At 46.4% G+C, this 26,694-nt stretch overlaps 1 protein-coding gene across 20 annotated transcripts in view; it reads left to right on the forward strand.

Annotated features, from left to right (window-relative positions):
* RPH3A (rabphilin 3A) overlaps nucleotides 1-26,694 on the forward strand; it is a 335,220-nt gene that overhangs the window by 215,234 nt on the left and 93,292 nt on the right. For 11 of the 20 annotated variants that reach the window (XM_065524837.2, XM_065524841.2, XM_045366006.3 and 8 more), the window contains one exon: nucleotides 5,532-5,652. The exons of 5 other annotated variants lie outside the window; for them this stretch is intronic. The gene's annotated coding sequence lies outside the window, so the exon portion shown is untranslated. Of the gene's footprint in view, nucleotides 1-4,857; nucleotides 4,960-5,096; nucleotides 5,402-5,531; nucleotides 5,653-26,694 lie in introns of those variants that run through there. 4 more of the 20 variants (XM_065524839.2, XM_074007941.1, XM_005572300.5 and 1 more) reach the window with 2 other exon arrangements.

A 26,694-nucleotide genomic window follows, 5' to 3' on the forward strand; every position in this document is an offset into this window, starting at 1 on the left:
GGTCCCCTGGCAGACTTGCTATATTGGTTTCCTATGCTGCTGTAACAAGTAACCGCAAACTTTGTGGCTGGTGACAACACAGATTAATTATCTTACAGTCCTGGAGGTCAGAATTCCTCAAACCAAGGTGTCAGCCGTGGGGTTGTGTTCATTCTGGAGGCTCTCGAGGAAACTCTTTTCCTCACCTTTTCCATTTTCTAGAGCCTGCCCGCATTACTTACCTGGTAGCTTCTCCCACCATCTTCAAGACCAGTTACAAAGCATCTTCATACCTCTCCCTACCTCTCTTTCTCTCTCTCCCCCTCTCTCTTTTTCTCTCTCCCCCTATACTTCCATCAACACCTTTCCTCTCTGACTCTGGCCCTCTGACCTCCCTCCTGTAGGGACCCTTGTGATTACATTGGATTCACCCAAATAACCCAGGATGATCTCCCCACCTCAAGATCCTCAACTTAATCACTCCTGCAAAGTCCCATTTGCCACTTAAGGTAATCTATTAACGCCTTTTGGGGATGAAAATGTGGAAATCTTTTGGGGCCATTATTTTGCCTACTACACTTGCTAAGTGAAATGGGAACATTCTCTTTTTCTGGGCTATCTCAGTGCTCATTTCCTTGGGAGACAGAAAAGCTCAGAAGATCTTGAGATAAACTGTTCAGATTCACACCCCATTCTCCCCCTCTTCCTAGCTGTGTTATCTTGGGCAAGTCACTTGAGCTCTCCATGTCTGATTTCCTCATCTTGAAAATGGGTAAATAGCGCAATACAACCTCCTTTCACTGTTGTCAGTCATGAATAGTGCTGGGGAGATAAAGCATGGCACCTGCTAAATAGTAAGTGCATGCCCCCTGCAAAAGGAGAGATGATTAGGAATTAGGAATGCCAGGTAGCATAATGATCATAAATTCACAGGGTCTTGGTTCAAATTCCAGTCTCACCACTTATGAACTCAATGGCCTCAGGCTAGTTGTTTTAGGAGTCTCAGTTTCATAAAACAGAAATGAAAACATTATCATCCTGAAACAGGATTTTTGGGAGGAGGAGATGATGCTGCTGCACATATACGAATTGTGCAGGAGGTAGTGGGTAGCATTTGTTGCTGTAGCTATTACTACCATCATCATTTCCCATCCTCTTTGGGGTGATGGAATGTCTTACCGGGCTGCCTCTGCTCCATAAAACAAGGGTAGAGCAAGGCAGCTCGCTGAATTGGGGCCTGAGGAATCTTCGCAATGTTCTATCGTTGAATGAAGCCTCGAGAGCATCAGAGCCTGGCTGGGCTCAGCCTTGAGGAGTCTGGGTTTCGAGGTGTCTCCCTGCTGCAGTGCTACAGGCTGGTGGAGCTTACAGCAGCAGCTGGTTCTTTGAACAAAGGGCTCTCCAGAAGCACCGGGGACAGAAGAGGGGTTTGGCAGTGGTGACCAGGGAGGTGGGCAGGGTGGGGCAAGGTCCCCTGACAAGGCAAGGCTAGTTCCTAGATGGCATGCTCACCAGAGAGGGTGCAGAGTTCCGGTTTCAACCATATTATTATTTTTTAATTTTGCTGCAAAGTCCTTGTTTCAATGAAGGCTTGGGCAGATGCCCAGTATGCAAAGCAGTTAAAAGCACCACTAACTGTTCTAGTTGAAACCAGAGTAGAGGGCCAGTTGAGGCCTCTTTTCATTTCCACAGGGTCTCTAGGGGGGCTGGTTTAGGAAAAACTGGCAGGGTCATGAAAACACAGACTTTGGAGTCAGACAGACCTGAGATTTGCATCGCTGCCTCTGCTGCTCCCTGGTTGTGTGAGCTTGGGGGCTTCACATCATCTGCCTGAACCTTCGTCTTCTTGTCTGCAAATGGGGCAATAACAGCACCCACTTCAGGTCGTTGTGAAGTGTGGGGATAATCACTGTAAAGTGCTTAGTACAATGCCTGACGCATGCAGGTGTCTAGGTATGCAGCAGCTGGTAGCTATTGGCATTCCCTAAGGGAGAGCTGAATTCATGAGAGGCCCTCCCAGAATACATGCCTAATGGCCAGAGAAGCTGTGAGAAATTCTTTGGGATTGGAAGCCAAGAGGCCTGGGAACTATTTGGGTTCTGATTCCACCACCAGATCCTAGATGACTTTCATTTCTCCTTGGGCTTCTTGAATCACTCTTCAAATGTTTATTGAGGCGGCCAGGTGTGGTGGCTCATACCTGTAATCCCAGCACTTTGGGAGGTTGACGTGGGTGGGTCACTTGAGGTCAGGAGTTCGAGACCAGCCTAACCAACATGGCGAAACCCTGTCTCTACTAAAAATACAAAAATTAGCCAGGCGTGGGGTGCATGCTTGTAGTCCCAGTTATTTGGGTGGTTGAGGCATGAGAACCTCTCGAACCCAGGAGGTGGAGGTTGCAGTGAGCCGAGATCTCACCACTGCACTCCAGCCTGTGTGACAGAGCGAGACTCTCTCTCAAATAAAACAAATGAAATTGTCTTTTGAGAGTTTCATATGTGCCTTGGACTACCCTAGGCAATAGACCACAGGTCCTGGCATCTGAAAGTCTTACATTCTATACTCAACTCTGCTACTTCCTAGCTCTTTGACTATGGACAAGTCACTTCTCCTCTCTGGTCCCCAGTTTCTCCATCTGTAAAGTGAGGACACTGAATTTATTACACAGGATCATCCCAGAAGATATTCAATGAAATTTTCCCCTCAAACTTGTAGAATGCATTTGAAATGGACTGTGAGAGAGACATCCTGGAGCATGTTCTTTGGAATCATACAACCCTGAGTTTGAATGCAATGTCTATAACTTACTGTGAAGCCTTGGGCAAAGAATTTTATCTCTTGATTCTAAGTTTTCTCATTTGCAAGATGGGAATAATACTAGTGCCCTGAAAGGGTCATGGTGAGGACTTCGGAAGATGATACATGTAAAGTTCCTAGCAGAAGGGCTGGCACACAGTAGGTTTTCAATAGCTGCCATAATTGTCACCACCACCACCACCATAATCATCACCATCAACATCATCAGCATAATCATTTTCAATCAACACCATCACTATAATCATCACCATGATTACCGTCATGATGACAATTACTACCACCACCCCCACCACCACCACCACCATCATCATCATCATTATCACCATCTATAAAATGAAGCTCTAGGCCAGATGCAGTGGTTCACACCTGTAATCCCAGTACTTTGGGATGCTGAGGCAGGAGGATCATTTGAGGCCAGGAGTTCAAGACCATCCAGGGAAATATAGTGAGAACCGTCTCTGCAAAAAATAAAAAAATAATAATTAGCAGGGTATGTTCATGTGCACCTTTAGTCCTAGCTACTGGAGAGGCTGGGGTGGGAAGATCACTTGACCCCATGAGTTCAAGGTTTCAGTGAGCTATGATTGCACCACTGCACTACAGCTTGGGTGACAAAGTGAGACATTATCTTTTTTTTTTTTTTTTTTGAGATGGAATTTCACTCTTGTTGCCCAGGCTGGAGTGCAATGGTGCAACCTCGGCTCACTGCAGCCTCCACCTCCTAGGTTCATGTGATTCTCCTGCCTCCACCTCCCGAGTAGCTGGGATTACCATGCCCGGCTGTTTTTTTGTATTTTTAGTAGAGATGGGGTTTCATCACATTGGCCAGGCTGATCTCGAACTCCTGACCTTAGGTGATCCACCCACCTCGGCCTCCTAAAGTGCTGGGATTACAAGCGTGAGCCACTCAGAGACACTGTCTTGAAAAATTGTTTTTTAAAATGAAGCTCTAAATGTTTTCATTTTAACTCCTGTGTCTCATGGGGAGAAGTAAGTGACAAATGTGGTAGTTAACCCTGGGCCATCTGGATGGGAAGCTTTAGATGTGAGTCTCCAATAGAGAGAGTTCTCCTTCACTTTGCAGAGAAGTTCTAAGCAGATCTTGTTCTGTTTGATATTTCCTGGCCTTTTTCCAACATGAGCCCTTTCCCAAAGTTAGCAGGAATAGGACCCTTGAGTGCTGGAGCACTGGGAGCCATGGGAATCCATTCCTCTTTACATATTTCCCCTTTTGATACTTTTATTTCATTGTCCGTATAGCGATTTCATTTCAGAAAGCCAGTCTGGATCTTTCAGGGAAGGGTCTTTGGCCAAGGCTCAATGGTCTGATTTAGACTTAAAATTTCCCTTCATTCCACTCAAACCACATGCTGAAGGGCGAGGTTGGCCCATGCCATCCTAGGTGGGCTGTCAATTCCTTTATTGCTCTGTCCAAACATTTGTGTTGTAGGACAGGTTATGGATCATGAAATCATGGTGGTTCACAGCTTGAGTATTCTTATTGTTGCATTTTAACCTCTTGCTTCCTATCTTTAGGAAAAATGAGGTCATTATACTATCATTTTTACAGATGGGACTTGGAAACATTAAATGACTTTTCTAGGGTTGTAAGGGGGCTGTATCTGGCTTCCAGAAGATTGTCAAGTGCTTATTCAACTAAGCCATCCTGCCCCTTAGAAATTTCCGTTTCTTACGCCTCAGCTTTTCTGCCCCGAATTCTGAGAAACTCCAGGTATAGGTCAGAAATCTGCAGCAATGGGGGTGAGGACAGGTCAGCTGGGCAAAATTTTGAGGGGAAAAACCACTTAAGGAGCCCCGTACACTGGGGCCAAACTCTTGTCTGAGAAGAGAGGAGCAATGCAGGACTGGGGGCGTGTGGGAGACAGGGGCTGCGAAGTTATAGCTCCTTTGCTCTGAGAATGAGCGACGGTATTAGAACAAGTGTGTGGTAGGTAAGCTGTTACCGACTAGACTGTGTGATGTCGAGAAGTCCCGTCCCCCACCCCTCCGGACTCCCCCTTCTCTGCTCTAACCATCCAATTACTTAACTTCTCTGCCTAGGGGTTCGCTTCCCGCCCATCTCGTCCTCCACCGCATCTTAGCGCTGTCCGTGGTGCTGACCGCCAATCCCCTGGTTGCCGTTTCGACCAGCTGGGATCTCTGGTGCGCCCAACCTCCCCTCCCGGCCTCCCACCTTTCTTTCTCCAGGCACCGCACACATAAATCACGGGTGGGAGGCAGGCTTGGTTCCCGCTCGGTTCCCCCTGCACTGGGAAGCTGCCGCCCCGGTTGCCTTGCTCACACAGGGCTTTGCAGTAGTGGTGGCAGCCGCGGCAGAAACCGGCTCTGGGGAAGCAATTGATTCGTCTACTGCCAGCAGCCTGGAGTTGCCTACGCGGACTGGAAAGGAAGGCAGAAGGGAAAGAGAGAAAGAGAGAGAGAGAGAGAGAGAAAGAGAGAGAGAGAGAGAGAGAGAGAGAGAGAGAGAGAGAGAGAGGCGTACAGAGCGAAAACCTTCATCCATGTGGAGGACAGTCTGAGGGAGCCACTGTCTCTTGTCCACTGACTCACTGGCTGGTCCGAGTTTTCTCCGCTTCTGGCAGTGGTATTTCTTTTTGTCTTGGTCCTGCATGATTTAGGGGTAGTTGATGTGTCTGTGTGTCTGCGTGTGTGCACTGGTGCTTTGATTTTATTTTGGGAAGAGTAGGAGACTCAAATGAACAATTTTCTTTCAGGCACCTCCGCTGAGCTTTTGAACCAAGTCATTGGGACTTAGCGTCTTCCTACCCGGCAGGGAAGGGAGGAGTTGGCAAGAATTTGGTTCACCCTTTCCCCCTGCAATCCTCCCGCGTCGCGGTAAGTGATATTCTCCTTGGTTGTGCAGATGGGCTAGGGGTATTAGAATCCCAATTGTGATGTGTGTGCATGAGCTGGTGGGGTAAAGGGTAGTTGCGAGGAGAAGGGTATCGAGGAACGACTATGCTTATTTGCCTACATTCTGCAGTGTTTTATCACCTAAGCGGCATCCCAAAGCCAAATGAGATTTTGGCTTAGTGCCCAGGGAGGGGGTAAAATGTGCTCATGTTGTAGGCAATGCGATCAAGATTGTGGCTCTGCCCAGTTTGCCCTCTCCTTTGCAGCAGAACCTGGTGAAAGTAGCCGGCAGTTCTCTGAAAGAGTTAACCCTTTGTGGGGGTGGCTAGTCTGGCATGGAGGAACTCTGGGTATTCTGACTTAGCAAGTGAGTGCTTATCCCTGGAGGGGAGGGGGTCACCTGAGACTGGAAGGGTAACTCTTGCCTGAGCACACTGGGTAAGATTTGCACAGGACAGAGCTTAGATTGTACCCAATTCCAGGAAGAGCTGAATAATTTAATTGTGATGGTTTTTGCGAGGTTGGCTGTTCCTGCTTTCCTGAGATGGGAGACATGGGAGCCAGGAAAGGGCCACACTCTGCTTAGGATGAGTGGTCAGACTGGCCAGAAGGGAGCAGCCACTGCCTGCAGAGGAGATGATATTTTATTTTCACAGGTGGCGTAACCTGTAAGTGATTGTATGGGGAAGCATCCTGGCACTAGCTTGGGAGATTCTATCCTTGAGTTCGTCTCACAAGGAAGGAGGGGAAAAAAGCTTGTTCAAATTCTGGGGAAAGATTCCAGGTTCCAGCTTCAGTTTTGTTCCAGGGTAGACCATCCCCCTGCACTAGTTTCTTTTTCCAAGATCCTGATGGGGAAAGGCTGCACCAACCTGTTAGTGAGTGGGAAGTGGAAGTACCTTGAAACTGAATCCAAAAGCTCACATTTAATTTTGAAATGCCTTTGATGCTAATCTGTGACCCATCAAAAGGGGATTTCACCTTGCTTTCTGCTTTGATTACATCTACTTTTCTGGAAATGAATGCCCTTATTTTCAGCATCTTTGCTATTATCTCAGGGGCCAACTCAGTGTTCTGCACCCCCAAGGATTTCCTTTTTAGATTCTTGCTCTTGGAGGTGGGAGGAATAAAACAACAGTCAGAGATTGGCAAGCCTGAAATATAAGCAGGGTTCACTCACTCCTTTTTTCTCTAGCCCCATAGCCAAGAAGAGATGCTGAAATCCCAGAGCATGTGCCTGCTCAGGCAGGACATATGAGGCAGAAGGAGAGGGTTGTCCGGTGGTTAGTGCCAAAGATTTGGTACTCAAAATCCCTAACTTCTCTTCCTAGTTTCCCTTGCTGGGTGACCTTGAGGAGGAAGTTGCCTTAGATTCCTCACTGGGAAGCCTTGAGTGTGAATAATGAATGTATGGAAATTTTGTTCGAATAAAGAACCACAGATCTGGCTATGGGTGATATTTAAAGTATTGAAATTTGGTACTAATTGATCAGAATGGCTAGGGTCCTGGAATAGGGGATCTTAGGGGAGCCCTGCTGTACTCAGTGTTAATCTTTTAATTGCTAGATTATGGAGAGGTTTGGGGGATCTTAGGGGGCTGTCAAGAGAGCCACGGAGGCCTCAGGGGAGCCTCCCCATTTAATTTTAATATTTTCATATTTTTATTTTATTTTAATGTTTTAATAGTTTTAACAACTGGTTTAGTCAATCGGTACACGCCAGCCCAGCTGGGATAGCTAAGACTTGGGTGCCCAGATGTGGACACTTCCCAAATATCTCTCCACTGCCTCACTTCCTTAGGGTTGGCCAAGATCCAAGAGGCCGCCCTCCCTCCTCCCCCGTCACATTTGAAGTGGTGCATTGTTGTGCACCAGGGAGAGGGAAACAGAAGCTTCTGGAAAGAGCTTTGGACTTGGGTCAGGAAACCTGGGTTCCAGTCCCAGCTGTCTCCCCTTTCTGGGCCTTGGTTTCCCTGTCTATGCCATGGGGCAGTCTGTCTGCGTGGCCCTAAGTCCCCTTCCAGTTCTGGGGTTCTCTGACTCTGAGATAGGTATGTGTGTGAGTGTGAGTGACTGCACACGCCCACATTTCTAGGAACGGTTAGCACTGTGCTTGAGAATTTATCCTGTGTCGGGGAGAGGCTCTGTTTGGGGTGAATGGGGATAGGGGAGTCTCTTGTGAGAACTTTGCCAGATTTCTAGAATCCTGAGCTCAGCTGGAAAGGGGTCTGCTTTATTTATGGCCTCAGGGGCACAGAGATGTAGATTTTGCAGCACTTGAAGGCTCCATAGAGACTCTTCTCAGGAGTAGCAGCAAGGACCCCTTGGAGAACCTCTGCTCTGAAAAGATGCATATACACACAACACACAGCATCGGGGGTTGGTGGATCCTCTGTAATGCCCATGTGAGCAGCCTCGCAAGTTCAGAACCTCTGATTTAGTTTGACCCTTTCCGGGGGGCCAAGAGAAGAAAAACAATTTGCCTAAGACCACACAGTAAGTTATGGCAGCAGCATATAAACCCACCATTATGAAGACCAAGGCATCATCCCCTCACTCCTGGCTCCAGCAGTCCCTACTCCCCCCATCCAGCCTGAGGCACAGAGGAAGGATGTTCAGCAGTGTCTCTCCAGCCCGTGCTGGTAATCAGGAAGCTTAGCCATGGAGATAAATGTGGACATTTCCTTTCTGGTTGACAGGAGAGAGGCAGCAGCCAGAGATTCTGTGATTCCACAGGGGTAGCCTGGAAAGTCAGTTCCCCCAGCTCACTCTGCCTTTCTCCTTCTTACTGCCCTGTACAGACACTGGCTGCTTTGTCTGAAGATGTGCATTTGGTTGGGGTGGCTGCTGTTGGGCTTTCCTTGTAGGATGTGATATGATGCTCTAACTCTTTCCCTCTCTGTGAATGGGTCCTACAGAGTTTATGGCTTTCCAATAAAAACCACCATGACACATGGACCTGTCTTCTGCCCTTCACCCTCATTCAGTGGGGAGCTGATTGTAATTGCAGATAAGTCAGGAATTGAAGTGAAGGCAACGAGAAGAAAACAGTGTGGTTTATTTCTGTTAAGAGCTGTGGCCATAATCTGGGATAAAAATAATTCTGGGACCCAGTCATGGTGGGCTGAAGCTGATGATTTTAAATAATTCAGCTGCCACCCAGGATGGAGAGCCTTGATGTGCTGAGAGAGTGAAGGAGGCACTGCAGAAATAGCCCCCTCCTTTCTGTGCCTCACACCTGTCTGCCTCCTTAACCAGCCATGGGCTACAGTGTGGGCTCTGGGGGCAGTCAGATCTTATTTCTAATTTTGACTCTGACATTTCCTTGCTGTGTAATTTCAGGCAAGGCCCTCAACCTCTCTGAGCCTCAGTTGCTTCAGTTAGGTTTATTGGGGTAGCATGATATAGGGATTAAGAGGATGGGCTCTGGAAATAAATTTCCTAGGCTTAGATCCTGGTCCTAGCACTTTCTGATTGTGTCACTTCACCTCTCTGGACCTCAATTTCCCCATCTACAAAATGGGAATAAGAATGCAGTTGTGAGAATTTTAAGAGTTCATGATCACTTTATACTGAGCCTGGCAAGGAGTAAATGTCCAACAAATGTTCGTAATGGGGGCGATGTTGGTGATGGTAGCAGCAAAATCACCCCTGACCAAAACAAGAGCAGGTTGAGGTAAAGGAAGGTGAGTTCTTTGGGCTAGTTGTGTAGCTGTGTGACTCACAAGAGGGAGGACAAAGCTTGGAGACAGGAGCTGCCAGCTCCTCTTGTTCCCCACTGCAGTTCCCCAGTTGGTGGAGGTCCCCAGAACTCAGTTTCTTCTTCTGTGAAATGAGCATAATGACTCCCTCTCTGGCTTGTGAGGCTCTAAACAACTAACAGGAGAGTCATGAGCCTGGGGGTTAGGCCCCAGAGAAGAGTTCTAGCAGAAGAAGCCCTGTTGACCACTCAGTCTTTTGTTCCTTCAAGTCCCTGGGAGGTTTTTGCTGAATCATCCCAGGCTCTAAGCTCTGAGCAATGTATTTTCTCTAGGAAACCTGAGCCTTCCTTCCCTTCCCTGGGAAGTGCTTTTCCTGCTACAGCACTTCTTTGTAGGAGTCCTCAGGTGCTACAGGGTGAGATCCTTAAGGGCCAAGGCTGTGCTGTCTTCATTTTTTGGTGTCCGGGTCAACACACAGCAGGTGCTCAGCAATGACTTACTGAGTGAATGAATGAATGAATGAATGAAGCTCAATTGATTTACTAGCAAACATGTCAGTTTGGGGCCTGTGGTCCAGCCAGAGGCCTGCACACAGTAGGTACTCAGTTAGTGTTTGTTGATTATGATGAGTCATTGGTGAAAGGTTTGAAAGGACTTGGCTCCTGTCTCAGATTTGCTACAGGGAAAGGACAGGCCTCTCTCTCTTCCTGCCAGAGCACCCATTGCTATTTATCATGCATTGCACATTTATTGACTACCTACAGTATGCCTGGCACCACGATGGGCATTGGGAATAAAATGGCAATAAAGACACAATCCTGGCCAGGTGGGGTGGTTCATGCCTGTAATCCCAGCCCTTTGGGAGGCCAAGGTGGGTGGGTTACTTGAGGTCAGCAGTTCAAGACCAGCCTGGTCAACATGGTAAAACCCGATCTCTACTAAAAATACAAAAATTAGCTGGGTGTGGTGGTGTGTGCCTGTAACCCCAGCTATTTGGGTGGCTGAGGCAGGAGAATCACTTGAACCTGGGAGATAGATGTTGCCGTGAGTCGAGATCACACCACTGCACTCCAGCCTGGGGCAAGACTCTGTCTCAAAAAAAAAAAGACACGATCCCTTTTGGGGCTTAGATAAAGTAAGTGCCTACCTACATAATGTGATCTTTTGGCGGGAGGGTGTGGTACAAAGAGGGCTCCCTGAGTCACCTGAAGACATTCAGTTCACTGATACCTGAAATTTCCATCATTCAAATTTTATTCTTTTTCTTAAGGCTCTGCTCTTGGTTAAAGAGCAGGTGCTTTGGAGTAAGTTAATGCATCCAGCCTTATTAGTGATTTACACTTTAATGAGAAACTATAAGAGCCTTTCCTAATAGTGAAGCAGGCTTGGTTTCTTGGAGCAGGGGGAGGGGGCTGCATTACTAGACTTGCAGGCAAAAGAGGGGCAAAGGACAGAGAAAGGGGGATGTTGCTGGATTTACATTCTGTTGGGGGGTAAAAAGCTCTTGATGCCCGGGGTCACCTGATTAGCCTGAATCAGGTGGTCCGTCTAACTCAGTGGTTCTCAGTGTGGTTCTCCCCACCCTGAAGCAGTATCAGCATCACCCGGGAACTTGTTAGGAGGGCAAATTCTTGGGTTCCATCCAGGCTTGCTGCACCAGAAACTCTGAGTGGAGGGCTCCCACTGCTGTAAGTGAAGGCATTTTTAAAAAAATGCAAAATACTTTTACAGGTGTTAACTATAACAGTTCTAAGTATGTTGTAAGCTTCTAACATTTTGCCAAGCTGCCCCCATCATCCCCCAAGGGGCTGAGCAGGGTAAGAGCAGGCCCATTGCCTCCTGTACATACCATTTCCTTTCTGCTACTGAATCCCACAGGAGCACAACCTGGATCTAGCATGTTGGTCCCATTCCCTGCTAACCTCAGACAATTCCAAGGAGTCACTTTTTGCTAGGCAGGACCCCAGAACTCAGTTTCTCAGGTAGGTTTGTGGCAAGGCCTTCGTAATCAGCTGTCCAACCAGGCCAGGTCTTTGGGATTTGCAGGCAGTGGCTTTGAGAGGGAACAAAGATTTTTGTTTTTTTTTTTGAGATAGGATCTTGCTCTGTCACCCAGGCTGGAGTGCAGTGGCATAATGATCATAGCTCACTACAGCCTTGAACTCCTGGGCTCAAGCAATCCTCTTGTCCCAGTCTCCCAAGTAGCTGGAACTACAGGCATGACCATGCTGGGCTAATTGTTTAACTTTTTTGTTAAATGGAGGTCTCCCTGTGTTGCCCAGGCTGGTCTCAAACTCCTTGATATCCTCCTGCCTCGGCCTCCCAAATTGCTGGGATTCCAGCCATGAGCCACTGCACCCAGCCAAAAGTGATTCTTCTTAGCCCAACTCTGCTCCCCATTTGGGCCAGGAAAAGAGGGGAGGCAGCAGTGCTGAGGGCCCAGGCTGCTGTATGCAATGTCACTGTGGTTTCCTCGAAGTAATTGTCTTGCTGTCATTGGTTTTAATGATATAACACATGCTTAAATCTCATTGTAACGGAGCCCTGTCAGACTCTGGTTTAGTAATCCATCCAGTGAGCAAGATAACATGCCTCAGGAAGCTGGGTTTTTTACCACCCCCTGCAATTAATCAACAAGAGGAAACTCATCTGACAGCATCATAATGATGTTTGGTTCGTGAGGGAGTTATTTAGAGAGCGAGGGGGGAAATATCTTCTCATCTCTCAATATAATCTGAGTGAGTTCATTCAGCTGCCTTTTTCTTTTTCCTCTCTTTCTTTTCCTTGTCTTCCTCTTTAATGCACCTACACAATGACGAGTGGTGACTTGTGAATGGAAGCAGTTTTCAGCAGAGAACATATTATGTAAGCAGGTTTTGGTGCCAGCCATTGATGGTAGGGTGGTGTTCTGAGGCTGCGGAGAAGAGAGATGGTTTCTCGAAGTTTGTTGGAAGGCTTTTCATGCAAGGTGCTGCCAAACAGCATCTGTGTGGTCCGCTCCATTGCACATCTTCCTCCCTGCCCCCTTTCCCCTTTCCCTCTCTGCCTGCCTATGTTTTTCGTCTGTCACTGTGGTGCTAAGTTCCTAAGTCTCTGTCTTTATCTCTCCCGCTCTCTATCCTTTTCCCTGCCCCTGTCTCCTTACTTTTCCCACCCTTTAAATAATGCCCTGCTTTCTCCTTGCAGAAAAGAGAAAAGATCTCCCCGTCTTTCCCTCTCTCCCTTTCCCTCTCCTCTGCCCCTGGCCTCTCCTCCTTTTCTTTTTTTTTTCTCTCTCTCTCCATCTTCCTCCTCTCCTAACTCCTCTGCCTTCCTCGTCCCATCTTTAAGACACACAGAAATTACTTGTCAAGGGAATGCGTTTGTGAATTCCTGAGACTCCAGGTGATGAGGGCTCCAAGTAGGGTCACCAACCGTTCAGCTTTGCCTGGAGCTGAAGGGGGTTCTGGGATATAGGACGTTGTGTTAAAACTGAGAGGCAGACCAGGCACAATGGCCTGCACTTGTAATCCCTGCTCTCTGGGAAGCCAGGGCAGGAAGATCGCTTGAAGCCAGGAGTTTGAGACCAGCCTGGGCAACATGTGAGACTTCTGTCTCTACAAAAAAGTTAAACAATTAGCTGGGCATGGTGGCACACGCCTGTAGTCCTAGCTACTTGGGAGGCTGAGATAGGAGGATCACTTGAGCCCAGGAGGCTGAGGCTGCGGTGAGCTGTGGTTGTGCCACTGTACTACAGCCTGGGTGACAGAGTGAGACCCTCTGTCTAAAACAAAACAAACCAACAACAAAAAAGAATGGAGAGAGGCCTGGGCAAACTGTGTGATGAGTTGGTCATCTTACCTCCAAGCCAAATGCTTGGAGTTTTGTAGAATTTTCAGAAGGTCAAAGATTCAGCTTTCTGGGTGAGTTGCCTGCCTTCCTGCTCTGGTGGCACACAGTGGTTCTGAAGCCCTCCTAGGCTTGGCATTCTCTGCGTGGCTCTGGCATGGACTATCTAGACACACAAAGGCCTGTCCCTCAGAGCTCAGAGGTCAATCAAGGGCAGGAGACTTACTCCTTGCACCTTACCTAACCCCTGTCCCTGACAAGGCTGACCACCCAGCTAGTTATTCGCTCATTGGTCACCTGGGGAATATGGGGTAGAGACTGCAGATGGTTCAATGCCCGAGCTTCTCAAACTTGAACCTGCATCAGAACCCTTTGCAGGAGTTGTTAAAACACAGAGTTTCTGATTCAGTGGGACTAGGATGGAGGCCAAGAATTTGCACACCAAATGAGTTCCCAGGCAGTGTTGATGCTGCTGGCCCGGGGACCACACTTTGAGAACACCTGCTCTCTGCAGACTCATTCCCCCATTCCCTCCTTTCCAGACAAGTCTTGTACACTGTTCTAGGCACTGCAGACTCAGCAGCGAGGGAGCCAGAGTTCCCTGCCCCCTGGAGCCGACAGCCCAGTGGGTGGCAAAACCAATAAACAAGTAAACGCATAAACAAGAAAACTCCAGACCACGTGAAGTGCCAAGAAGGAAGGAGATAGGAAGACTCGATGGAGAATGACAAGTGATGGGTTGGGAGACAGAGGGGCGAGACTAATTTAGAAAAAGGGCAGCCAGCAGAGGCTGAGTTTCTAGGAGTAAACAGCCATGCACAGAGGGTGAAGGGAGGATGAGCCACACCTGGGAGGTGGGGGCAGTAAGTGCAAAAGCAGAGACAACCGTGTTGTCCACGAAGGACAGACAGATGGCTGGTGTGAGTGGGGTGAGGGTCACATGGCAGGGACAAAGGGAGACAGGGCCCTGGTTAGGCAGGACCTCCCAGGGTAGCTAAGGAGTCTGGGTCTGATTTTATTTTGCAGGGATGGTTTTATGCCAGAGTGATGTGACCTAATTTACAATGTTGGTAATGATTGCTTTGGTCTCTGAGTGGAGAAGGGAGCAGGGGAGATGGGGTGGAAGCCAGGGGACCAGTGAGGGGAGCTGTGATGGGGCAGGGACCAGGTGGTGGCAGATATGAAGGTGGCGACATTTGGGGTGAATTCTGCTCGAGTGCAGACAGGCTTTACTGATGGATCAGACTTAAGGGGAGAAGGCCAGAGGAATCAGGGTCCACTCCAGTGGGACGGGACCTATTCCTGGCAATGGTGCAGCGCTTGTGATCCTAGGGACATGGAGAGGGGCCTTGGCTGTAACCAAGGGCCAATGGCTTACGAGGCAAGGCCTCAGTAGTGTGTGCAGAGTCAAGGCCTTTCGGGGAGCTCCGCAAATGCCCATTCCCTGCTGGCTAAAATGCACAGTTCCCTTCTCCCCGGAAGAAAAAGCAGCAGCTTGGGTTTCTTTGTTTTGTTTTGTTTTGTTTTTTTCTCTCTCTCCCTTGAGTAGTGGCTGGATTAATCTATCAGCATGAAGCAGGATATTGTAACTTGGCGAAGGCGATGACACCCCGTGAAGTGGCAAGCTGGGGTGTCTGGCCAAGCCTTTCTCTAGGGACTGTGGGAAAGGCTGCTGGATGTGATGGAAGACATGAGCTTCTGGTGTCTGCAGCTTCCTCTCTGATCATTAGAGACCTACCTGTTGTTCCTGGAGTTAGCTAGGCCCATTCAGAAAAGAACCAGCCAGACTGGGCTTGCACCTAAGGACGAAAGCAGGAGAAACCAGCATTTGGAGCAGGAGCTGGGCCCTTGGCGGGGAAGGAGACTCTTCACACAGAGCAAGCAGTAGGCTTGCCTTTCAGATAGAACCTGCCGCTGTTTCTGTAGATTTTCTTTCTTCCTTTTTCTTTTCCTTGGAGGGGTTTATCTGACCGGGAAGGCCTATGTAGCCAGCCTTGGCCAACTTCTGCAGAGGGGTCAAGTCATGTCTTCTCATCTGAAGAATGGATAAGTGCTTCGAGGAAAGCTCCCGAGGAAGAAATAAGTGGTGTACACTCGTGTGGGTGACCCGGAGGGGGACTGTGCTTTTGATTATAATGAGAGGGGAACTGGCCTCATTTGTAGCCTCTCTGTTATTCACAGAGGACTCTTGTGCTTCGTAGATTAGAAGAATCTTTGTTAGGGTGTGAGATGATGAGAGTTGAGTTATTTTTTCCTTCCTGGTACACAGCCATCATTGATCCTTGCCCATCTCTTCCTCCGTTTTTCATTATTTATTCTCTTTGCCTCATACCCCATTCCCCTCCATTCATAGACAGCCCTATTCTACTCTGCTTATGCGTATTTCTTTTGCTTGTATATGTCCCTTCAAAACACGTATTTTTATAGCTCTCATAAGTTCTCACTTCTTTTCCACTCAGCAGTATGTCTTTAAGATCCATCCATGTTGCAAGGTGGGCATCTAATCTTTTGCTTCTAATTGTTGCTTTTCTCCAAGGCATCAATCCCCCAGTTTGTTCTCCATTTTTCTTATATGAGTTTCCCTCCAGCAACCCAGAGTATTTCTGAAAATTTTTTTCCCTGCACTGGCCAGCTGGGATTCTTTCAGGACAGGAAGACTCATTTTAATAGAGATTTAATGATCGTTTGGGCAACACAGGTGGACGCTTTACTCTTTCACTTTGATTCTTTGCCTAACAAATGCTGAGTGTCCTCATGACATCAGACACCACGCATGCGTAGAGGGAGGCAGGAGAGAGCAGCCGGTTCTGGAGCTGGGTGGATGTGGGTTCGAATCCTGCCTCTGCTACCCACTGGCTGTGTGACCTTTGCCAAAGTGACTTAGTCTCTGGAGCCTCGGTTTCTTCTTCTGTAAGATGAGGGATAACGCTAGTATTCATTTTATAAACCTGCTTGAGAGTGAAATAAGATGATGGCTAATGTGCTTTGTGTGATGAAACTTTTTTAAAACAGTCTCCTGGGAGGTTAGGTAAATAGATATTTTTATCCCTTCCAAGTGCGGCTGGGTCTGCCTGCTGTGCTGTGTGTGTATGTGTGTGAGTGTGTGTATGTGGTACTGTGAACATAGGGGGTATGGTGTGAGCATGTGTGTGTGACTGGTGTGTGTGGGAATGTGCGAGTGCACATGTGTCTGTTCGGGAGTGGTCCCTGGCTCAGGCTGAGATGTTGCCCCCACCCCCCCTTAAATGGCTACTTCCCACTCTGTGTGGAGAGGCCCTGCTCCCATCTGGGGTAGCCACACTGGCTCCTCACCACCTCTGTCTACTCCCCAGGGCCTCTGCCCTCTCCACAGGGCCTCTGTCCTCTCCACAGGGCCTCTGTCCTCTCCTCAGGGCCTCTGTCCTCTCCCCAGAGCCTGGGTTTCCTCATGTAATGCCGACGTTGCCTCTGGGAATAGATTGGTGAAAGCAGAAAGGCTCATTTTGTCCTGAACATGCTCAGAGGGTAAAATGCTACAGCGGCTGGAAGTGGGAGTCCTTGAGTGGCCAGAGAGGCCCCCAGAAGCTATCCAAAGCCTGGGATTGAGAAGACTCCAGGTCGGAAAATTCTTCCTCTGGTTGTCATGGCAGCAGGTCTGGATGGGAGCCTTTGTCCCAACTGGTCACTATGGGGTGGTCATTTCTGGTTGACACCAACTGTGAGGGCAGCCCCAGGTCACCAACTGACGCCCAGAGGGGCTCCTGACCTGCTTCCAGCATTACATCACCCTATTGCTAGAAAGGGCACTGAGTTAAGAGTCTATCCATTTGGGCACAAGTTCCAGATGTGTCTGATAATTCATCCTTTCCTTCTCTCCCAGATAGAGAGGGAGAGAATGAATTATCAGGGAGAGCATGAATTAAGGCCCATGGATGTCCATATGCTTCTTCATGGAGTCACAGAGCACTCTGTGTGGACTGCCGTGCCCTTTGGGGTACATGACTGACCTCCTTTAGTCCTCAAGAAGCCTTGGGAAGGAGACATTATTATTATTATTATTATTATTATTATTATTACTACAATTTTTCAGACAAGGACGCAGGCAATAGAAGATAAGGAAACCTCAGTACCCCCAATTTACACTGTCTACTTACTATTTGCAATTGTGAAGATAAAGCAACTTAAAAGTGCTTTTTAAAAAGTAAATAATAAAGCTCTACAGAAGTCGATTCTCTGGTCTTTAGTTCCTTCCAGCTTGGATCCAATGCATGGATATCATTCCAGTAAAGGATTGGGCACACTGGCCAGGAAGAGGCAGTATGCGCAGTCCTTAGAAGCACAGCTGCTGTCCCCAGACCACCTGGATTGGAATTCCAGCTGTGATACTTGCTATCCTGTGATCCTGGGCAAGTTACTTGGCCTCTCTGGCCTCCGTTTACTCATCTGAAAGATGGGAATAATAATGGTACCTCCTTCATAGAGTGGCTGTGAGAATTCCATGAGTTAATACAACATGAGGCACTCAGACACTGCTGGATACATGGCAAGTTGTTTGTTATTGTATAGGACTTGAATTTTTTTTTAAACATTACTTTTAGATTCAGTTTTTTTTTTTCACAATAACTTTTTGAAGAGGAGAGTTGGAATTACTTCCTCCATTACAGATGAAGGAACTGTGCCCCATAGAGGCAAACCAATTTCCCAAGATCACAAGATTAGTTAGGAACAAAAACCAGGTTCAGTCGTCAGGGATGACAGTGGCCAAGCCATAAAGCTCCAAAGCATAGCGGATCCACCGGGCCAACCACAGTCACAGGCTGGAAAAAAAAAACAGACAGTGAATTTGGTGGTCTCAGGATCCTTCCCGGTGGATCCCATCTGGTGGGGCTGTGAGCACTTCCACGTGGGTGCAAGTGGTTACTGCACCTGCTCCAAGCCACAGACCACCCAACAGTGCTTGCTTCCCAGAGGGTGGAAAGTTGAAACCACACCCCTGTATGAGCCATCAGCAAACCGTTGGGCTCTCTGTTCTTTAGCCCCATCCATTGGTTGGTTGAAGCCTGGGATGCATGTGTGCATCAGGCACGTGTGGCCCTCGTGACAGCTGGCTGCCTGGTGATACACCACAACAGTTAGGACCTCAGCACGGAAAGCCAGGCTCCCTGCGCCCAAGTCTCCACTTCACCCCTTCCTAGCTGTGCAGACTTGATTGATTACCACAGCCCCCTGTACTTAAGTTTCTTCCAGCTGCAGAGTGGGGATGCTGTTAATAACAGCAGATATCTCCTAGGGTTCTTGTGAAGATCAAATGGGTTCCTACATATGGACCTCTTAGGACACTCTCATTGTCATCATTACTTCATGGCAGCCAATACAAACTCTTTCTTTCGTCTTTGGATTTTCCTAATTCAGGAAGGCTCCTGAAGTTTCTTTGCTTACGCTGGTGGTTTCCAAACTCAGATCTGGCCTGTGACAAAGTTTCCACTGACCCTGGCGAAAGGAGAAGAACTAGGCATTTATAGGTGGGCAAAATATTGCCGATCGAGTTTTCCTAGGAAAAAAACCAAACAAACCTTTGTCCTGACATTATCTCTTTTCTGCTCATTTAACGTTAAAATATATTTTTAAAAAACAAAACATTGGCAATGTATGGTAGCATTTTTAAAACAAAGATTGGTGCCCCTTTTTTGTAAATAAAAACAACAACAGTGCAAGTGGACAGCCCTAAATTTGGAAGAAAATTTTACTCATCTAAGAAATTCAAATGTCTGGGTGCTATTTTTGTCCAATCACAAACCTTAGTGGTTATAACATTTTAGTGTGTGTATGAATCTCCTGGGGTATTTTTTTTTTTTAATGCAGATGCTCAAGACCTATCCCTAAAAATTCTGATTCAGAAGGTTTAGGGTCACACCAGGAATCTGCAGTGTAAAAAGTTTCCGGAGTGATTCAGGAATGATTCATGGGTCATTCTGGGAGGAGGATGAATCCTCTTTTTCACTGCCTGGGAAATGGGCTTGAGTTTCTCCAGTGAGAGGACTCTGCACCCGTAGAGGTGCCCTGTGCATTGTCAGAAAGGGCCAGTTAGCTAGGTCATCCTTCCTGATTTGACTTAAGCCTGAGTCCCATCACTCTTAATTGTTTTGCCTTCTGGAGCCCAACTGAAGAAATAATATTCCTAAGACAGAGTTTGCTCGTTGAGACCCAAATGCACGTTAGAGGGCAGTTGTGTGAGGTTAAAAGTACATGTTCATTTTTTTAAAAAGAAGATAATTCAGAAGTGAATGTTTAGTCTCTGAATTGCTAGGTGGGACCTCCCTCAACCTACATACAATTATTCATCTATTCATTTGATAAATATTTATTGACCATCTACTAGCATGTAAATCACAGCCCCAAATATAACCTACAATGTTCATATTTTCCCAAGAAAATGATGAATCTGTCTCTCCCTCCAAAAAATTTTCTGCTCAACTTGATTAAATAACCCATTAGGGATGTAAGTGGACTTGTCAAATGTCTATTAGTATTTGATTCGTTAATTGTCTTGTACTCACATACTTAGAACCACATGGTTATATAAAATAAGCAATTCATCCACACAACTGTTCTTTCACCACCAATACATAGTGAGGAAATAATTAAACCAGGAAAATAAGGAAGGTTTTATAACTTTAGTAAAAGTCACTTACTGCAAATACCTTTTGCTGACAAATAGGAAAGGAAGAGATACCACTTGGAGTTGCATGATAGTTGAAAAAATTGAGAAAGAATTTGCTTAAACTATTTTGTTATTAAAAAGAAAGCAAATTGGGAGGAAAGAGAATGCTTAACAGTGTGAAAAACGTTTGAAGAACCTGGACAGAAAGTGATTTTCATCCTAGTACAGTGGCTCACACCTGTAATCCCAGCACTTTGGGAGGCTGAGGTGGGCAGCTCACTTGAGACCAGGAGTTCGAGACCAGCTTGGCCAACATGGTGAAACTCTGTCTCGACTAAAAATGCAACAATTAGCCAGGCGTAGTGGCAGGTGCCTGTAATCCCAGCTACTCAGGAGGCTGAGGCATTGCTTAAACCCGGGAGGTGGAGGTTGTAGTGAGTCGAGATCACACCACTGCACTCCAGCCTGGGTGACGGAGGGAGACTCCATCTCAAAAATAAAAATAAAAATAAATAAACAAAAAGAAGGAACTGATTTTTTGTTTTCTGAGGAATATTTGGTTGGGGGGAATCCTTCTCTTCTAGTTGGTCGTTTATAGTATGTGATAGGCACTGTGCTCAGTGTTGGGATGTAGTAGGAAACAATTTAGATGTGGTATCTTCCCGTGAGCAGGCAGAAAATGATTAAAATAGCTGTATAATGATAAATGAAGGCAAAGATTCTAAAGAGAGGGGCACAATTCACAAAGAAATTTGACCTAATCTTGGAGGGCTTCCCAGAGGAAGTGATGTTTGACCTGAGATCTGAAGGATGAATAGGAGTTAATTGAGTAAAGAGAGGAGAAAAGAACAGTGTTCTTGGCAGTGGGAGCAATATGTGCAAAGGCCCCGAGGTAGCAGTGCAGGATCTGAAAGAAGGCCAGCATGGTTAGAGTGTGAGATGTGAGGGTGAGATGAGGCGGGTGTGAGATGAGGTGGGTAGTGCCTGCAGGGCCATGCAATCAAGACAAATCAAGCAATTTGTCTTGATTCTGAGAGCAATGGGGTCTCACAAGCAGAAGGGTGACCTGATGTGATTCATATTTTGAAAAGGCCATCCTGCCTGTAGTGCAGGGTTCACACGAAGGCGCAAACTTGGGGAGGCTTGATGAAAACTTCAAACTGGCTCAGAAAGGGCTGCATTTACAGACTGAACCCTCTATCCTCCACTCTTCATAGCACCAACTCCCTGGAAATGAAGAGGACAATAGGACCCCTCTCTACCCAGAGGGAGATTTTGTTCTGCAATCTACCACAGATGTGAGGCCCCTTCCTGAGAAGCAGGGGGCTCAGAGTAGAGGAAGGGGGTAGAAATAATTGCTCATCTAGCTGGGTTCAGGTTCCAGCTCTGCTGCTCTGTGGTCTTGAACGAGTTACTAAATCTCTCTGCATCTCAGTTTCCTCATCTGGGAAATGAAGATAACAATAACAACTACCTTATTGGGTTGTTTTGGGAATTTACCAAGTCAATATATTGTGTTTGCTTGGACCAAGGCTTGGCACTTTGTAGGTGCTCAGCAAACATTAGTCACTGTTATTTTGACGAGGATGATGAAATCTCTGAGCTTGATGTTCTGGAAAAGGTCCTGTTAATTCTTTCCACCTTCTGTCCACTACCCACCTCTTTCAGATCTTTCTTCAAATGTCGTCTTATTTAAAATTGCACCTCCCTCCCCAGAACTCTACCTCCTCCTTCTCCATTTCCCCCCCTGGCACTTGGCACTGTGTACCTGCTATCTACTTTAATTATTTATTTTGTCAATCGCCTATTTCCCCCCACTAGAATGTCAACGCCACCAGAACAGGATAATTTGACTGTTCTATTTACCACTATATCTCCAGTACACTATCACCTAGTGTCTGGCATGGAGTAGGTGCTCAGTAAGTATTTGTTGGATAAATAAACACTAACGATATCAACCTAATGATCTTTGCTCTTATTCAAAACCTTACCCTCTCTCCAGATGACTCTAACTAACCTAATGGGTCATTAAACAGCAACACCAGCAAAGAGGGGGAAAATCCCCAAGCCTTAGAAGGGATGCAGGATGGGCAGGGAAAGTGTGGAGGCTCTGGGGATTTTTGTGATAGAGAAGAGCATGAAGGTCTTTTATGAAACCAGCTCCGCAGCCTGATCTTTCTAACCTGATTAATCACATTAAGCCTTTGTCAATATCAACATTACCTCAGCCCCAGCTGCGGCAGCTGGTGGAGCGGCAGGCTTATTCAATATTTAAGAAGACCTGCATTGCAGGCAAGGGCTTGGGCCGCTGGTGGAAGAGCAAGCAGTAAGTGCTCAGGGGCAGTCTCTTAAGTGGTGGATTATTTTTTAAAAGGAAAGAAACAAGAAAACGGAAAGGCAGCAAGCCCTCAGCCTCCCCTGACTTTCCCCAGTTTCTGGTAGAGGTTGAGCAGCACGCCTGAGTTACTGGCTCTGATTCAGGATAGGACAGCGTTGCTAGAAGAAGGGAAACCATGAACCAGAACATTTAGTCTCCTGGGTTTGACTTTCTAGCATTGCGTAAAGTGGCGGTTCTCAGAATGCGATCCACAGATCAGCAGTACCAGTATTGCCTGGAACTTACTAGAAATGCAAATTCTTGGGCTCTGTTTCAGACCTCCTGAATCAGAAACTCTGGGTCTGGGGAGCGGGTATGAATGTGTGCCTTAAGGAGCCCTCCAGGTGATTCTCATGTGCTTTCAAGTTTGAGGTGCACTGGCTTGAAGGAAGGGTGGGATTGCAGGCAGGTGGCTCTTGGCCCTGGCTGTGCATTATAAACACCTGGGGAACTTTAGCAGCATAGCTATGCCAGGACTCAGCTCTAGAGTTTCTTCTTTAGTTGGTTTGGATGGGGTCCTTGCATTGACATTTTAACCCTGCCTCCAAGGTGATCCTAGGGCAGAACTAGGATGTGACTGTTCACCACCTGCCTGACTTTGGTGCATTATCTTAGCTCACAGATCCTCAATGTTGGCATCTGTATCATGGACCCTAAACCTCCCAAACTAAGGATGGGACTTGCAACAAAATCATAAGGCTTAAAACAAATGCTCTTGTTTTGTGAAACATTTGAGGCTGGTTGTATCCTCTGCCAATGGGAGCTCATGAGAGTTTCCTGGGATATGTCAGTATCTTTTGACCATTCTTGACCATTTCCTTCTGGTGGCCTCTTCTGCCTCTTCTCATCATGGGGATCTGGGGCCACAAGAACCCTCACTATACAAGCATTTTAAAAGAACATTGCGGCTCCTCAGTGTGGAGATGACTGTCCCTGAGAGAGGAGAGGTTGACATGAAGCGCTAAGGGCAGAAAAAAACAAGGGGAAATAGGTACAGATTCAAACCTTATGGGCTATGGTTGGCAATGAGGACTTCACGCTAGCATATTATTACTCCACAATAAGAGTTACCAGTTTTTGAGTATTTGCTATGAGCCAGCACCATGCCAGGAGCTCTGCATGCCTCATTTCATCCCCTTCTTCCACCAGCCCTGGGAAGAGGGTACAATTATAACCAGCATTTTCCAGACAAGGAAAGGGAGGCACAGAGGTTAAGGAACTTGCCGAGTTCCAGGTTAGCAAGGGGCAGAGCCAGGACTAGCTCTGGAGTTAACCACTTTATGTCAAACAGGTCCCTAGGCTCTCTAGGAAAGGTAATTACTAAGGAGAGGCACTAAAAGTATCTCCAGAAACATGGGGTGAAGTGGCTTAGGGCAGAGTTGAACATCACCTTTCCCCACCTCCTTTTACCTATAAATTCCGACCCTTACCACACTGCCTCCTCCTGCTGGCTTCAGTTCTATATGATAAGAGCTTGGTACTCCATTTCTATGGCGTTGGTATACCCAGAATCCTCAATGAACAAGAGCTATGTGAAAAAGTAAACAGGCCGGCTGGGGACATTTCAGCTTCCTTTCTTGATTCTTCAGACTCCAAACTAAGAAATAAATCTGCAAAGTCTCAGCGCTTCTTTAAGAAGGAAATGACCTTCAAGTTTTCCTTTCTTTCCTCAAGAAAGAGCTGAAAATCGGGGCCGAATGAACTCAGTCCTCACTTGTCCTCAGCTTTGAAAGATGGGAACCCTCCTAAACCCTCAAATGCAGCCCCCATCAGTGACCAATTTTATTGTAGAAACTAAACTGGCAGCCTGGCTGGGGATGAACCACTTGCAACTACCCCTCACTCACCCTTAGCTCGCTGCAGACCTTCCACTTCTGAGCATGCTCTGCGGATGCGGGAGATTGACAGTACACTTATAAACCCATTTACTGCTCAGCCCTGGTTCGTTATCTGATCAGACTCCAGAAAGGCCATGTGCTGGATGATCCCTGTGAGTTTTCCGTCCCTGGTAAATCCCCAATCCAATGTGTTCACTCCTGGCAGGTTTCTCTTCTTCCACTTTACCTCCTTCTGCCCCCACAAAAGTGATGGCAGAGGAACTGGGTCGAAATGCACTGTTAGTTTCTTGTGGGAGAAGTTGACCCCAAAACAACCCCTAAGGATGGTATGTTGTATGTTCCTGGCACTTTTCCTCCCAAATTGGCTATTTGCATCAACTATCTTATTATCTGCTCCTTGACTCCACCATATTTGGAAAAATAAAATAGATAACAGCCTAAATTGCTAACATCGGTCCCACTTACTATTCTTCATTGTAAGAGGAAAAGTGAAACTAAAAATGCCTTTTGATTAATCTAGTACTGCATACATTTGTATATTGTATAGTATTATGTATATAATACTTTATACTATGTTATTTGTTTTACATATAATACATTTTTTTGTGTGTACTTATATATGTGTGTGTGTGTATATATGTAGAGGTAAAGAGAGAGAGAGGGAATCTAGAGGTAAAGAGAGAGAGAGGGAATAAATTCCCATTACTCATGATAGTTATGTTCTGCAAAGTTGCCACAAACACTGAACTAGTACTGAACCACATTGCTCCTAGGAGAAATACAGGGTTGGGTTCCTACGAGTTTTGGTTCCAGTATCTTCAACTGATCAATAGCCTTGTTTTATGTGTGTTTCTGTTTAAAGACACCTCATTTAATACACTATTGATTCCATTAACAGGCTTCCAATATCTTCAACTGATCAATACATAACCTTGTTTTATGTGTATTTCTGTGTAAAGACCCTCATTTAATATACTGTTGATTCCATTAACACTGAACTTGTGGCCAATAGCATGAGGCCTTGTTCAGTTCGAAAGCTCTGAACAAATTGTATCATATGCATTATTTTCTCTGTAAGGCACATCACAGCCTTCCTGCTCCTAGGAACACTCAATAGCACTATGCTTGGGGACCATTTTTAAACAGCAAAATTACCAACAAAAAGTGCAAAAATGCAAAAAAAGTGTGGCACTAAATAGACCCCCCCAAAAAAGAGACTTGATTACAGCATAGGAGCTGAAACAAGGTAGAGACCTGCTTTGTTTACCTTCAGCTAGGAGCATGCATGTGAGGTGACGCAAACATTTTGGTCACTCTGTGCATGTCTGTGAATGACCATGAAAGGGTCACAGGTATTGATTTTGGGGGTTCCAAATTTTAGCAAGTAGGCAAATTTGCAAATATGGAATTCACAAATAATGAGTATTGACTGTGTTTGTGTATGTCTCTGCATTCATCATGACTATGTTGATTGCAAACCTTACTCAAACTAGTTCAAGTAATACCAAAGGACACTTATTTGCTAATGTGATCGAAGGGTCCCCTCATGGTGGAGGCATGACTGGATCCAGAGGCTCAATAATAGGCTAGAACTGAGTTCTCACCATCTCATCATTCGGCTTTTTTCTAGGTTGGCCTCCCTTTCAGGCAGACTTCTCCCCCTGGTAGAACCCACCAAGTCCAAGTTTGCCTCATCCAGCTTCTGTTTAGTAGAAAAAAAAGAGCATCTCCTTTCTAGGATTGCAACAAAAGTCTGAGCATTGAATCTAATTGGCTTGGATTGGGGAACTAATCCAACTTTGAGTCAATTATATGTAGTAACAAGGGGGGATATGCTGACTGGTGTGGCTAGAGTCATGTGAGAACCCCTGGAGCTAAGAACTGAGACCAGAACACCATGGTCTGAGGGAAAAGATGGTTCCTTTAAAAACAAAACCAAACCAGGGTGTTAGTACCAGGAGAAGGAGGAACTCATGTCCACTCCCCATACCCCCATGGAACTTTCAGTCTTGTGGAGGATGATTTCTTGAACCAGCGAAGGCTAAGCCATGAACTTCTGAATCCCAAATATGTTAAAAATTCAGAGAAGAAAGAGTGGATTGAAAAAGACATTATGGGACAGATGAGAGTTGAGCTAGGATTTTAGAGCTTACAGGGAGAAATCAGCATTTCAGGGTGTGAAAAAAGTTTTACATCATTCTATGCCATCTTGATAGCTGCATGAATCTCAAGGAGAAGAGTAAGTCAAGTCATACATGGTACATGGTTGGTGGATCCCACTTGTAGAAAGTGTATCAATTTCTGATTCATTCTCTCTCTCTCTCCCCCGCCCCCACACACAGAAAAATCCCTTTGTATATGTATTCATTCACTAAAACTGGGGAGAGGAGGAAAAGAGTAATGTGTATGTGCTGCTGTCTATGGTGCTGAACTACAGCTCTGGCCTTCTGATTTCTATCTCTTCGCAAACCTTCTTTGAGCCAATGTATACAAATTACTTAGTGCAATCCCTGGCATGCAGTAAGTGATAACTACCATTATAGCTCTATTTGGCAGACTTGATATCTGGAGATGACGACAAGGGTAACTTCATCCTCTTTATTTAACCATGTGTCAGGCATTGTTCTAAGCACTTTACAAG

The sequence above is a fragment of the Macaca fascicularis genome, chromosome 11, assembly GCF_037993035.2.
Source record: "Macaca fascicularis isolate 582-1 chromosome 11, T2T-MFA8v1.1".
Lineage (NCBI taxonomy): Eukaryota > Metazoa > Chordata > Mammalia > Primates > Cercopithecidae > Macaca > Macaca fascicularis.